Below are 15,645 nucleotides of genomic sequence, written 5' to 3'. Positions count from 1 at the left end.
ATATATAAATGCTTGAATTGATAATATCTAAGTTGTACAATTGGGGGAAGATCTAAAGTTTAGAGGCCAATAATATTATTTCAACTATTTAAAATATTTTAACTATCTAAAAATAGTTTAACTCGATCTGGGTTGAATACTATTTCAACTATTTAAAATATTTTAACTTGATCCGAGTCTAATGTTATTTTAAGTATTTTAAAATATTAATTTATTCGAATCAAGACGAGGCAGGTTGAATATAAACAATATATTTTCTGAGTGAGGCGAGTTGAATATAAATAATATATTTTAAAATATAAATTTATTTGAATAAAGTAGTTTTAGTGTTGCTTCTATTTTTATTATATTTTAAATGTTCAAAGTAATATATTTATTATATTTATGTTCAAAGTAATATATTTTAAAATATATTGTTTGTCCTGACTTGGGCCGTTTTAGTGTTGCTTCTATTTTAATTGTTTTAGCCTTCATTATATTATAAGATAAATATTAGTTGAAGTAAGAATTATATCAGTAAATAGTCAGTGGTTGAGTTGGTTACTTATTACCCAAGGGGTAGAAATTTGATTTTCCGAAGTTGTCTCAGGAAAGACGGACTAATATGCGGCTAATATACGACGTTATCGTAAATATAATAAGATACTTAACAAAGTCGGTTTAGCGCTACATGAAATGTTGAATAATAATAATGTTGTAGGTGGACATCATAAATAAATATTAAAAAAATTGGCAACCGACAAACTTAACTTATCGGTAGGTATCGATACCATTCAAATACGTGTCGATACATAACAATATATTAACTAAAAATATGAAAAAATCGGGTTCAATATGAAAAAACCGATAAAACGCTACTGGATATGTTGAAGGTATCGATACCATTAAAATAAGCATCGATACTTTTGGAATTTAAAAGAAAAGCAATAATAGTGCTATAAAGTATCAATATTTTATAAACATGTATCGACACATAACAATATATCATGTAAAAGTATGACAAAAAGGGGTTCAATATGATAAAACCAGTAAAGCGCTACCAAATATGTTGAAGGTATCGATACCATTCAAATAAGTATCGATACTTTTGGAATTTAAAAGAAAATCAATAATAACGCCTATAAAATATTGATATTTATAAATATGTATCGATACATAACAAATATAACATGTAAAAATATGACAAAACCGGTAAAGAGCTACCAAATATGTTGAAAGGTATAGATATCATTCAAGTAAGTATCAATACTTTTGGAATTTAAAAGAAAGCAATAATAGCGCCTATAAAGTATCGATATTGTATAAACATGTATCGATACATAACAATATAACAGATAAAAATATGACAAAACTTGTTTCATTATAACAAAATCGGTAAAGCGCTACCGGAGATGTTGAAGGTATCGATACTTTAATAAGTATATGTTAGAAATTATTAATACTTATGTTATGACTTATGTTAGTTTATACTTTAGTTGCACACTAAGTTTTATACCTTACCCCCCTTAGTTTCTTCCTTTTTAGATTCTCAATATTATTTCATATTCAATATTTTTATAGTATGACATTTAGTCAGACTTTTTTGCTCATTATTTTATTTGTAAATTTTGAGACATTAGGCATTACAATATTTCAAACCGTTTTTGCATGATTTGGAATAACTATTATTTATATTGAATTTTTCTTCGGATATTTTATTTTAAATTATTATGAATTATTGAACTTGAGAAATATCACTTTATTATATATTATTTTAAACTTATAATCAATTATGTTTTTGTGAGGGGTAAGTTTCAACATGATTATCTAGAGATTCAACCTAAATTCTTCTAGGTCGAGTTTAGGAGTTACACAAAGAGCTCACCATTTCATTGAGAAGGGACGACGATGATGGTCGGCGACGACGACAATGCCAATGATTACTGACAAAGGAATTGAATGATTTGGGTTTAGAAATCTTTGAATTGATATTTTTGAAATATTTGATTTTTTAAATAATAATAATAATTTAAGTTAATTTTAAAAAATAAAATTTCATAATATATATATATATATATATATATATATATAAACACAACACGTGTTGGTTCTTTTTAACAATCATTATTACGTAGACACCTAAAAGTATAACAAAAAAAATTGATCAACTAAAAGTGTAGCGAATAAAATACTAAACTTCAATTTTTAAAGAATTTTTTTTGAACATATAAATTTAACTTAAAATACAGTTTGTAACTATAACTAATAACTAATCCATATAAAATATCACCTTTTCACATTACAAACAGGCACTTTAATTGTCGATTATCAAGCTCTGTATTGAAAATCGGACCGGACCGGCCGGTTCAACCGGTTTAATCGGAAATCGTTGCTTAGTCTGGTTCAATCTAAACCGGTTGAACCGTTATTTGTGAACCGGTCAGAACCGCTGAACTGTTCGAACCGGACCGGCTGAAAACCGGAAAAAACCGAGAAAACCGGAAAAAACCGGGATTTTTGTTTTTTTTTTAAAAAAATTAAACCAAACAACATTGTTTGTTAAACGAGCCAAGTCGAACTCGAGTATTGCTGAACTCGACCTGAACTTGAAAACTTTAAAAGTAAGCTCAACTCAACTCAAACTCACGAGCTAAAAATTATCAAGTTCAACTCAAACTCGAAATATAATATTGAAACTTGAACTCAAAAAGGCTTGAACTCAAAAAAAATTAGAAGCTCGATTGAAGCCTAAAATTCGAGCTTGATTGAAGTGAAAGAATAGTTATATAATTATAGTCATATAATTTTGTTATGCTTTTTTTAACCTTAAATTTATTTTTTAATTATAGTTATATAATTATATTTATTATTTAATATGTTTTACCTTAAATATTATGTTGTAGTTAATTTGAATCATTTTGTTTCACTTGATTTTATGGTTTTTAACTTATATATGTTATGACTTGCTTTGAATATGACTTGTGATATAAAAAATTATTTTTTATTAAATATTTTTGGTATTTTTATTTAATTTTTTAAATAATTATGACTTCGACCGGTTCTTCCGACCGGTCGGACCGGTTCGACCGATTGAACCAGTGAACCGATAGCATAACCGGTTGGCTAACCGGTCCGATTCTGAAAACCATACTATCAAGCCAACCCTGGTTATTTTAATAAGAAAAAAATCTCTTAACTATTTAACGCCAGTTCGGGAGCGATTTGAAATATTACGAGACAAAGGTTAAATATTTATATAAACAAACAAAGAGTGGAAGCATCAGCTATTTTGGCTCCAAATACCAAATTAAAAAAAAAGGTAGCCAAGGCAGGCATCGTTAGCTTCGAAGGACTCATTTCCGCATGCTTTTTAAGTAGATTTTACCGAAGCCTGGATTGTAGAATCTTTAATTATAAGTGGAAAAAAGTTGTATGGTTTTAACAAAAAGTTACCATCATTCGTTTTTGTTTGTGCTTTCACCCTGAAACAGAATGCTTCTACTATATGTTTACTCATCAAACTATTTAAATACCTAATTTTTTCTGTTGCAGTTCAACAGAAACATGTGATATGCTTCCTTTTTCTCTTATCTTATCTTGTCGATTTCTTTTTGATTTGTGGCAGAGGGTTGGTCCACCTTGTTAAAGAGAAAATAAGTCACAATGACCTGAATATTAATGGGAGTAAACAAGAAGATAATGAGTATCGTGTACTCGAAATGACAAGCTAACAGTATGTTTAGGTATGTCCCAGTATATTATAAGTTTCTTAAAACTTGTTACTATTACCTTTTGATTGCCATTATCCGCCTAATTGTTTGTAAAATTAATTCCTGATATTAATGGGAGTAAACAAGAAGATAATGAGTATCGTGTACTCGAAATGACAAGCTAACAGTATGTTTAGGTATGTCCCAGTATATTATAAGTTTCTTAAAACTTGTTACTATTACCTTTTGATTGCCATATTATCCGCCTAATTGTTTGTAAAATTAATTTTGTAATACATAGCTTCTAGAGAAACGATGTCGACTGTTTTCATTAGTGGAAATCTGAGGTCTAACCCTCTCGTCTCAGGTAAAAAGGGGCGGGAAGACTCCATGATGGTGTTGACAATGTGTCACTGCTATGATATTATCAAGCATGCTACTCTTTCAAAGCAGATTCATCATGGAACAGTCAATCATGTTTATGCCAATAACACGGCTGTCAAATCAAATACTGGATATCGGAAACTTGAGGACATGGTATCCATCAACCAAACTTCAAATAGAACACTCCCCAAATTAACTATCAATTTTCAACCCTAACCCTAATTCTTATCACCCTATAGACCTAATTTTCTTGGTCCGACAAAATAACTATCAAGTTCTCCTGCATAACCTATGATTGGAGGAAGTTGAGTGAGCCATCGAACCTGGCCTTAACATCATCATTTGGACGGTTGAAATGATATGATGTACAGAGCATGAAAAGGACCTCTGCCGGCGAGGGTCCATCAACTCCTGGAATTGGTGCATCAAATGGAATTAACAAGAGCAATATACTTTTTCCAGTCCTATTGGAACAGTTCAAACTTTTCATCCCATTAATTCTCTTGTCCTTTCCTCATTTGCTGCTTCTTGTAAGATGAATTTCACGTCAAATGTAGTCCACAGGCTCTTTTCGCGCATGAAAATAGATAGATACAAGCACGAGATAATTCAATCACCTTCAAATAGTTGTATTCCTTGTTCATCTTCTCCTATCTAACCAAACTTGAGGCTAAGGATTCTTGATATTTATAGTTTAACTTCAGGTTACTGCACCAACATTTCCATCAGCCAAACAAAGATTTGCACATATGAAAGTAATTAAACTACTTCGTTCAGGTGAAAGACAACGGTTATAGCATTTCAACATAGCAAGGCAACAGAAATTTAATCTAAATAACCTCGAGAAGCACCAATGAAGTGACAACAAATATGTGCTTTGCTTGTACAAGCCATTAGATAATCAAAAGCTTTTTATAAACAAAACAATTCAATTAAAATAAAAAAAAATTACTCAGCAACTATCCACAGATCAAAGTTCAGGATACACGTACCAAGTTGTTTATGAAACAGACAGTGATTTCCATGACTGTGTGCAGGGAGGAAGGCAGGATTTCATGATAGGGGTGCAAAATATTTAAACTATACCCAGATCAAATTATTCGGAGAAAATGCGAGGCTATTCCCACTTTGCAACCACATTGAGCAAATTCCACAATTCTCTTATTCAAACAAGCAGCAAAGTTGCAAATACCGAGACCGAAAACAACCCACCATCCTCGCTCCTACTAGGCATCGCAACCCAAGGCACCCACAAATCTTTCTCACCAAATCCCTACAACAACAGTCCCCAAATCCGCCTCCCTTCCACTCCTCGTCATATCCACAAAGGACTTATCATCCGAAACCAAAACCAACTAATCAATCCCTCTAGTCATATAATGCAGACATGTCAATCACTTGTCCGAACTTCAATTTCGGTGCAATGGTTTGTTACAGACATTGACGTAGGATTTTATGATGATCTTATAAAATTTTAGGGTGAATATTATCAACATAAAATACAAAGACAGAATTTCTTCTGTTTATCAGTTTCATTTAAACCCTTATCCTCCTCACTGTGTTATTAAATTTCAAGCCCTGATTCCAGTTCAATCATGCAATGCATACATTTTAAACATGGGAGAAAAAAGAGAGAAAATTTAGTATTTTGGTTCCATCAAGGCATAGCAAGTAGAGAAAATCATAGGTAACAAAAGCATCTTTGACAACCGACCTCAGTTACTCAACTAGAATTTCACATGTCCTTGTATGAGCTTTAAACAAAATGTGGTCAATTATCTAAATGACATATCTAATAGGTACACCATTTCTGTTGACCAAGAATATGACTAGAGAGTCTGCCGATATTGCCTGGCTTGCTGTTGAACTATTTTCCAGTATTCATTTGAGTTCTGTATTAGCCAAGATAGCATATAAGTACAAGGAAAATAAAACCATATAACAGACTATTAATATCAATACAAATTATTAAAGGGTAATGCTATTTACCTGTACATAAAGCCGACATACATCATGATTTGCAGGGGAGCTTGGATTGGGTTGATGAAGAAAATCTTGAATGCCCATTAGGATTTGCTTTACCGTAATGGATGGTCTCCACCCCTTGGAGAGAAACAGGGTTTACTTTGGCAAAATGATATGAATTTAAATCAAAGGCTGGTCTAAAAGTACTTACAATGTTGAGGATAGACAGACACATTTCCTGAAGAATAAACATTGGGGTGGAAGAAACCATTTGGAAACTTGCATGTAGGTGGGCTGCTACCTGCTAGGGTAGTCCTCGCAGAAGATAAGAGTAAGAGGATAGTAGCCACCTTCCCAGTCAGTCTGAAAATGGGAAAAAGAACATCACAGGTGGAAAAATAAAAATAAACTTATGCAATCTTCTCGTATAATAACCATGTTAAAGAAACTATAGCACACAACGACATAGTATATAAGTGCAAACATTTTAATACTTTTGTTTGGGTGACCACGTAAAGTCTCATTGAGTAAATATTTTCTTAGTTAAGATGGAGCCGTCAGTATCTGAAACTAATGGCATTGTCTAGACTCTAGCCTTCCAATGTTAAATGCACATCAAATGAACAAAGTAATTAGTATTAGAACAAAAAACAGAGGCCAAATTTGTTTGTAATTAAGATGAAACAAGGCAGAAACTATTTATACTCGACTTTACAGCTTCGACTCAAATTAAATATCTCAACATAGTGATTAACTAATAAACAACCATAGAGATTCCAGTACAAATCTGTGTTTTAAAAGGCGCAAGGCGCTCCAAGGCGATTAGCTACCCGAGAGCCTCAATTTTTGAGGCGCTTTGAGGCGAGGGATTCACGTACGCGAGGCGCTTAATTTTACAAAACATTTGTAAATATTTTATAACCATACCTCAAACACAAAACAACTTAATAATTAACTTAATAAGCAAAAACACCAAGTAACATATGTCATATTGTATCTCAAAAAGATAAATAAAAAACATCATCAATAATCAAAATGCCTAAAACTCATCGTCATCAACATCAATCCCAAGCACCTCCTCCTCCCCATCATCTTCGGAAAGTCCAATATCCTATTATATCTCTTCATCGTCTTCATCAAATAAATTTAGTCTAGTAGAGGGCCTTCTACGAGTGGAGGTTTGGGCAACACCCTTTCCTCTATCTCTTGATGAACTTGATGTAGATGTTCTTCTAGTGGAATAAGTAGCTTGAGATGCCCCGGAAGCTTTATCAACAACAGACCATGTTAAATCATCTCCGTCAAAGACAAAGTCGTCCTCCTCACCATCTTTATCGTCCATATGGCCCATCAATCACTCGTTGCTTTCATCTATTTCCTTCAAAAGAATAGGATCTGTGGTGTCATTTCTTTGATATCTCCGTCGCAAAGCACGATTAAATTTGACATACAACATATCATTTAAACGACTTTGTGCCAATCTATTTCTCCTTTTTGAATAAAGTTGTTGAAAAACGCTCCAGTTCCTCTCGCAACCCGTAGCACTACAAGTTAGGCTAAGAACTCGGATTACAAATTTCTGTAACTCTGGTGCTGAGGCTCCATATGCAAACCACCAATCCGCTATTAACATATAAAATAAATCAAGATATAATTTTGTGAGGTATGATATATATAATATGCATATATGCGTCTGTGTGTGTTTTTTTACCTGGAGCTCTCTATATACAAAATAATTTCATAAATTTATGAGTTAAATTGCAATCTAAAATTTTATGATTTAGTTTAGTTTTTTATTTATCTTATATGAATTGGTTTAATTTATTTAAATATAAATACAATTTTATCCATCTGCCAAGATTAAATGGATGATCTTATCGAGGGTGGTTCACAGATGAGAAATCCAATGGCTGATATTAAGTCATCCACGCTGTTAACAAGGCGTGGCAGCAGTTAGATCCAAATGGAGTGCACGTGTCACTCTCCAAAACTTTCTCTCTTGTATTAAAAAATGAGAAAAAAAACTAAGAAAAGACGAGTAAGTTGCTATTTTCAGTTTCGGACAAAAAAAAAAGAGAGCTCAATCGCAACAGCAAAGAAACAAGGAAGAGAAACATACAAGTTTTCTTGCTTTTTTTATTTTTTTTTCTATCAAATTTCTCATGCTGTGCAGTTAATAGTACTACCGTTAGATCGATTCATCTGAAATGGGTCATTGTACGTAAATCGCTAAAAGCATCGCCTCGTCGCCTCTCGCTGCCTCCGACGACTGAATCACTGCCTCATATACTCGCCGCCGCCTTGGTGGTCGGAGACTTTCTTCTAAACGCCTCTCCTAGCACTTCAAAGCGCCTCAGGCGCGCTTTTTAAAACACATGTACAAATAAATCCCTGACTTACAAATATAGAACAAAACGTCAAAACCCAACAAAAGAAAAACTTCAAAGGTGCTTTGATTAAAAAAAAAGATACTTTGGCGGTGTCAAGAAGTAAAGACTGATCCCTATTTTACCGGGGATAATGCAATGCCAAACTTTCAAATTAACAGACCAGTCTGGCTTTATCTCAGGGTTAACCACAAAACCCTTTAAATCAGAAACGAAAAGTAAATAAAATAAAATAAATAACATCAACACTATAAGGGGAGAAGAACGTTGATACATGAGGATGATTTTTGCGCCAGGTTTTTCGTTCCTCCATTAGACGACTACGTGCGATGCCACCAGACATAGCGTTTCCGAAAGAGTTCAAAAAAAGAGGTTTTTTGAGGGGTGTTCTTGAGATCTTAAAATCTCTCTGTCTTGACTAGCAAGCTCTCTGTCGAATGCAGAGATGACTTAGTTTGGTCATTTAGTTGCATTTGGTTTACGGAATATAAGATTATCAATGAGAATAAGATTATCGATGAGAATAAGATTACTGGGAATGTTGTATTTTGTGTTTGGTTCGTTTAGCAATAATGTAAGATTACAGTATTTGGTTAAAGAAATAAAATATTATTGAAATATATATTTTATCAAATTATCCTTATTATATATTTGTATTTTTTAATAAATTGTATTCTATTATAATTTTACTATAATTAATTTATATATTTTCTTTAAAAAAATTTAAATTCATAAAATTTATATTTTTTTTAAAAAAAATGAAAAGATAAATAAATTTAATAAGAGACTAAAATTTTATTTTAACCCCTGAACTTTATATAAAAGTTTAATTATGGATTTTTTGTAATCTAAAATACTTTAAGGATAAATTTGAAATTTAACTTTCGTAGATTTTTTTTATTTAACGACAGAAGAAGGATATTTTTGAGAAAAAAAATTAAGGGCATTTTAGTCCAAAACTCCGGTAATCTAACAATATCAAAGGAAAAGGATAATCACATTCCCGATAATATACCCCCAAAATACTACTGTTGGGAATAAAAGATTATCAGAGGTTGAGAATGTTTGCTAACCAAATGAAAAAATGACATTTCATTATCTCGGCAATGTTAGATGACTTGAACCAAACAAGCCCTTAAAGCCATTTAAACTTGACTGCAAACGTTTGTCCTTTATAAATGTCTCTCTCTCTTCCCTTTTTTCTTATTTTTATCATAAAGGCGAAATGACTAAAATGGAGGGCTGCTACTGGAGTTTTGTGTGACAAGAAGGTGCCTCTAAAACTCAAGGGAAAATTTTATAGAATGACAATAAGACCAGCGCTGCTATATGGATCAAAATGTTGGACAATCAAGAAGGATCACTTAAGGAGGATAGAGGCCGCAGAAATGAGAATGCTTCGATGGGCATGTAGTAGGACTATATGGGACATGACATCAAACTCTGCTATTAGGATGTCCTTGAGGGTGGTGTCTGTATCCGAAAAATTGAGGGAGAGAATAATACAGTGGTTTGGACATGTCCTTAGGCGACAATTGTCGAATGCGGTCAGGAGGGTAGAGTGAGAGGACGACCAAGGAGGAAGTGGGTAGACTGTTTGAGATATAATTTGAAGGATTTATCACTTTCCGAGGACATGACCTCTGATAGGAAAGTATGGAGACTTAAGACCAGGGTAGCCGAGTAGTGTGGGTCAACAACCATAGGGTATAGTATCTCTATCTTCTTTTTAATTGCCTTTGTTGTAATTTCCATGACCTCTACTTTTCATACGTTTCTGTCATTGGAATTTATGAAGGCTTAGACCTAGGGTAGCGGAGTAGTGTTGTCTTAGTTTAGGTTTTAATCCGTTTTGGCTTTATTCCTTCTCGTAGCTTGCTATCGCTGACTTATATGTATCATTCTCTTCATGTTTCCTCTTTTTAAATTTAGTCGGGACTTACGTTTATGTCTATATGCAGAGATTTTTAGGCAGTGATTACTTCCCATTACAGACGCACATATGAATGACTGCATATGAAGACTGCTCAACTATGTATTTCTTTATTTATTTATACATGCATTTTATTTTATATTTATTTTTAATTTTCTGACTGCTGGAGGTCTTCCACGGAAGCTACTCTCAACCTGGTGTTGGAGGCAGCCTACTAATCTACCTCCTCTTATCCCATTGTATATGAGAATAGAGTTTTGTTGTTGTTGTTTGTATTTATATTCAAATTCCATAAAAGATTCTTCTGTATGATTTTGATACCCAAGCCCGTTACACTGAAAATCAAAGCCCATACGATAGGCCAGGAATTGGATGATCTCGATTCGGCTTCACGAAATACATGCCGTCTCTTTCTACATGATGGATCTTGTTGAGATTGTGTGCGGCTGGTGATTTTGGAAGAGGAACGATGTAGAGGTGAACTGGGGATGTGTGTCCAGGGTCAGCAGTACGGTTGTAAACCACTCAAGTCAAGCTCGAGTATTATTGAGCTCAACTCGACTTGAAAACTTGCAAGTTTAAAATTTTTAAGCTTGAATAGAACACGAAATCATGAATTAGAGTTCGAAAAAACTTGAAAAAGCTCGAAATGAGAAAAAAATCTTAAATTTAACTCGATTAAACTCTCAAACTCGAACCTGAACTTTAATTACATGAAAATCTTATATTGTGTTTTTTTTAAAAAAAATCAACACATAAATGCTAATATTATTGATAATTTATTTTAAAAAATAAAATCTTAATATATTATATTTTGAGTTGCTCACGAGCTTTTCAAGTCAAATATCAAGTAGCTCGTTTTGACTTGTTAAGAACTCGAGTCGGGCTTGAGCTTGAATTGAGTATTTATCAAGCTTTGATCAAAATAATCTCGAATAACTCATGATTTGTCTCATCTTATTTACAAATCTAGTCAACAGATTTCATGAAAAATATCAGGTTAAATTATGTGTCTAAGAAAATCGTTTAAGCACCAATTAATTAAATCACAAAGCTGTTAAATTAAGATGGCAAATATCATAATTATCTTATTTTGTTTTTGAGACACTATATCTTTTCTTTTCACTTATTTAAGACTATAATATGATATGACATCAAATATATATGTATGTATATTATATTCCTTGATAAAAAATAGTATTCCTTATTCAAGTTCTTCTTTTTCTCTCCCATATCCTTTTCTTACATGTTAAAATAGTAGTAATATTGATGTGTAATTACTAAAATGACATTTGACTGTAGTTAACTGAAAATTATTAATTTGATAACGACTTAATATAAAAATAAGTGTATGAACTATGTCTCAAAAAATATTTTAGTGCCTAGAGAATTTTTCCCTAAAAATGGGTGCATAATGTGTCAAACGTCATCAACCTTGTTGACCTTTCGTTGTAATATACTACCGTTTGCTGTGGAGAAGCGTTCAAAAGCTTGTCGGATTTTAAGCCATTGTTGTCGTTCTTCATCGATTTAGACCGATTCCAACGTATATAAGTCACAACGTCGCCACTAGTCTAATCACTATGCTATTCCAATTAAAATCCAATTGTTCGACGATGACGAAGATGGTTGGATCGATGGTTGGATATAGCCGGCGACCATTTGGGTTAAGAAATTGAAATTAAGAATTATGAATTTTAATATTGGGGATTTTATATTTAGGGATTCTAGGTGATGGTAAGGACAACGATTGATCAATGGGTGGGTGGCGATAGGTGGGTAACCGTTCGACGATGACGATGGTGGCTGGAGATGGTCGGTAACTATTGGTAATGAGGGTTGAAATGAGAGATTTTAGTTTTTTTAGGTTTTTATAATTTCAGTAAAAAAATTGTGTTTTTTAACACTAATAGCCCGTGTATGTCTCGAAATAATAATTAAAGATGTAACATCAACTTAACAGTCATTCATTGAATATAATTACTTAAAAATTTGTTTCATTTTAAAACGTTCCTATTTAAATTTATAAATTATTTTATTAATCAATAAAGTCATAAACTAATATTTAAACATCGAAAACAAATCAATTTTCAGATAATAATTAGGCAGTTTAGTGATGTCTCATAAATTCTGATCACCATTGAATTTTAAAAACATTTAAAATATAATAACATAAATAGTGGTTCCTTCATAAATACGAATATAGCTAATCTAATCAAAATAAAATAGTCCTAATTACTATAATCTTGAAACCTTTCAAAAAAAAAAAATCAGATCAACTACTACTTTCATTCAAACTCATTTTAAATATTTTCAAATGATAACATAATTATCATCTGGATCACTAAGAACTTAGCTTTCTTAACACTTTTTGGTCCATAACAATGACACATCCTTTCTAAGTAACTTGATAAGTGGAAAATCAATCATCGAGAAATTCTTCAGGAATTTCCAATAATAGTCAGCTAACTCCAATAAACTACGAACTTCAAAAAAAATTTCGGAGTTTTCCATTCCATATAGCTTTTACTTTCTTGGAATCAACTTTGACTCCTTCTGCCAAAATCATAGAGTCAAAGAAAACAACTTTCGATAACTATAATTCATACTTTGACATAAAACTTTTTAGCATTTTCAACTTTATTACCCTTCCTTAGTTTTCGACATCTTAAAAATTACGTTAGTAAGGAGCAACATCATAAATAAAATCATCAAACCATACCAGATCAACAATTTTGACATCCTAGTGGTATGCACATATTTCTAACATGACATTGGCTCGGTTTAAGCCGAGAATCTGCTAAACATGTAGCTTTGATACCAATAAATGTAACATCCATAACCCAGATACTCTGGAAATACGAGTTAAAGATGTTACATCAACATTAAAAACATTCATTGATCATAAACGCTTAAAATTTGTTTCATTTTAAAACATTTCGTTATCAACTTTAAAACCATTTCATTAATTGTCTATAATCATAAAATAACAATATTTTAACGTTTAAAACGAATAAAATTTTAAGCAACAATTAGGCAGTTTAACGTTGTTTCATAAATTATATGAACTTTTCTAAAAACTTGCTTAATTAGGAAAACCGGTTCTCACATAATTATATATAAACTATTCATTCATAAATACATAAATAATTAGAATAACTAAAATAAAATGACCCTAATTTACTATTACATACCATTGAAAAAAAATCGATAAAGCAACGCACGTATATAATATATGTGCCACAAATAAGTCAAAGATAAGATGTCTTACTGATACTAATATTAGGAATGATTTTTTAAAAAGAGGCTCCTCACTTCACGTTCCTTTTTCTATCTGTACCTACGCATGAAAATCATCATGCGCTAAGAAAAACTTAGTGAGGTAGTAGCATAGCTAAAGTGATATAAAACATAAATTTCATAAAGTATTATAGCATAAAACTGTAATTTAAATAAAACATTAAAACTTTCAAACCGAAATATTCAAACCGTTTTCCTCTTGAAAACTTGAAAATCATTATCTCATGATTTTATAAAAAAAAATTATGTAAATCAACATCAAATATCATAAACAAATCATTTTTTATTCAAACATTCTTCAGAACTTTCATTTCATTTTCATATTATTTTATTTCTATACTTGTCATAACTTTCATATTTACTTTTATCGCCCAATGTATATGTAAGAGAATACAAGGTACGTGAGTTGAATATATGGTGCGCACTGGACACTTGATGGTGTCAATCGTAATAATCATCATAAGATGCACTCTAAGTGCAAATCATAACATATGCACCAACGGTGCGGATCATAATGTACACGAATATACCATAATTTAACTTGACTGAACTCAGATTAATGACATGTCAAATGTACTTACGACTCTCAATGCAACATACAATGAGCTTTTAAATTATATCGTAATCATTTAATAATCAACATATAAAAATCAAAATCACTTTTAATTCATCATCATAAAACATAAACTTTGGAAGTTCATACCCTAAATCATTCATAAAACTTTATATAAACATTATGAAAATAATATGTATTTAAAATAGAAACATATTTTAAATAGTACGAGTTTGACTTATCACAAGTCGTCCTCGATCAGAATAACTAAATAAATAAACTGCACTAAATTTGACACTTTATTTATAAGTCAAAATATAAACCTCACTAAACTTTATATTTATTCATTTGCTTTCAATTGTTTTAACTACACAATTTATCGAAATTCCATACTCTAGCAGTTTGTATTACCTTCAAATAAATTGTATTACCTCACTAAATTATTCTTCTTGTACCAATGGAAACAAGACTCGAATACAAATCTAACCTTATAAAGCAATCCTTCTAGTTCAACTTGTACAATTTAAGTGAATTTTCAAATGCCCTGTTTTCTGATCTATTCTCAATTAAAAATTCATATATTTTTGTATACTCCTCGAAATCAGTTTCAGTTTGTTTTAAACGAAACTCAACTGATATATGAATCCAAAGGTATAGAGATCATCCTTAATCACTTATGTATAGTTTATGATGATTTTCTAAACTTATTGTTCGAATCATAATTTCTATGCAACTTTCCTTAATTAGCATCCTTAGTTTATTCCACAATTCTATTAGCTTACAAAATGAACATATATGCACAAATCACATATTATTTAGGAGTCACTTCTTACCATAGTAACTCCATCACTTGCTTATCGCAAGCCAATGTTTGTTCGATAACATAAATATAAATTAAATATGCATTCACCTTTGCCTCGCTGTCGATTCTTCTCTACGATAATATTCTCAATGCCGCACCTTTCCTTCCCTTTCGAATTACTTAAATCACTAGATTTATCGTGGTCTGATGACGCCGTAAAATAACATAAAATATTCAATCTATATGTTAGTATCGAACTAACATAATCTAAGCTTAAATATAAAATTCGATAGAAATAAAATCGATACTTAAATCGATATAAAATTAAATCATATTTTCCATCAAAATTTCAAACTTCTAAAAAATGCTCATTCGATTTCATACAAATTTATTTCCTTCATTAACTCTTCAACTTTTGCCAATTGCACAATCAAGCCACTAATTATGAACTCTTTCTAGAATCCACCTTAACTTTTCCATTAAATTCATAATAATCCTTCACCATTATGATCATTGCACATTAATTATTAAAATTTCCAGCACCTTAAATATATGCTTAATTCAATACTTTAACCTTCAAAAACTTACAATTTCATCCTCTATTTCCTTATACTTTTTTAATTCAACCTCCC

General features: G+C 31.5%; 1 pseudogene; it reads right to left on the bottom strand.

Moving 5' to 3' along the window:
* Positions 1-5,902: 5,902 nt before the first annotated feature.
* On the bottom strand, positions 5,903-8,768 carry LOC120194092 (annotated as a pseudogene).
* Positions 8,769-15,645: the final 6,877 nt, after the last annotated feature.

The sequence above is a fragment of the Hibiscus syriacus genome, unplaced genomic scaffold (genome assembly GCF_006381635.1).
Source record: "Hibiscus syriacus cultivar Baekdansim isolate YM2019G1 unplaced genomic scaffold, ASM638163v2 tig00116997_pilon, whole genome shotgun sequence".
NCBI classification, from domain to species: Eukaryota; Viridiplantae; Streptophyta; class Magnoliopsida; order Malvales; family Malvaceae; genus Hibiscus; species Hibiscus syriacus.
This window is presented reverse-complemented; position numbering and strand designations above follow the sequence as displayed.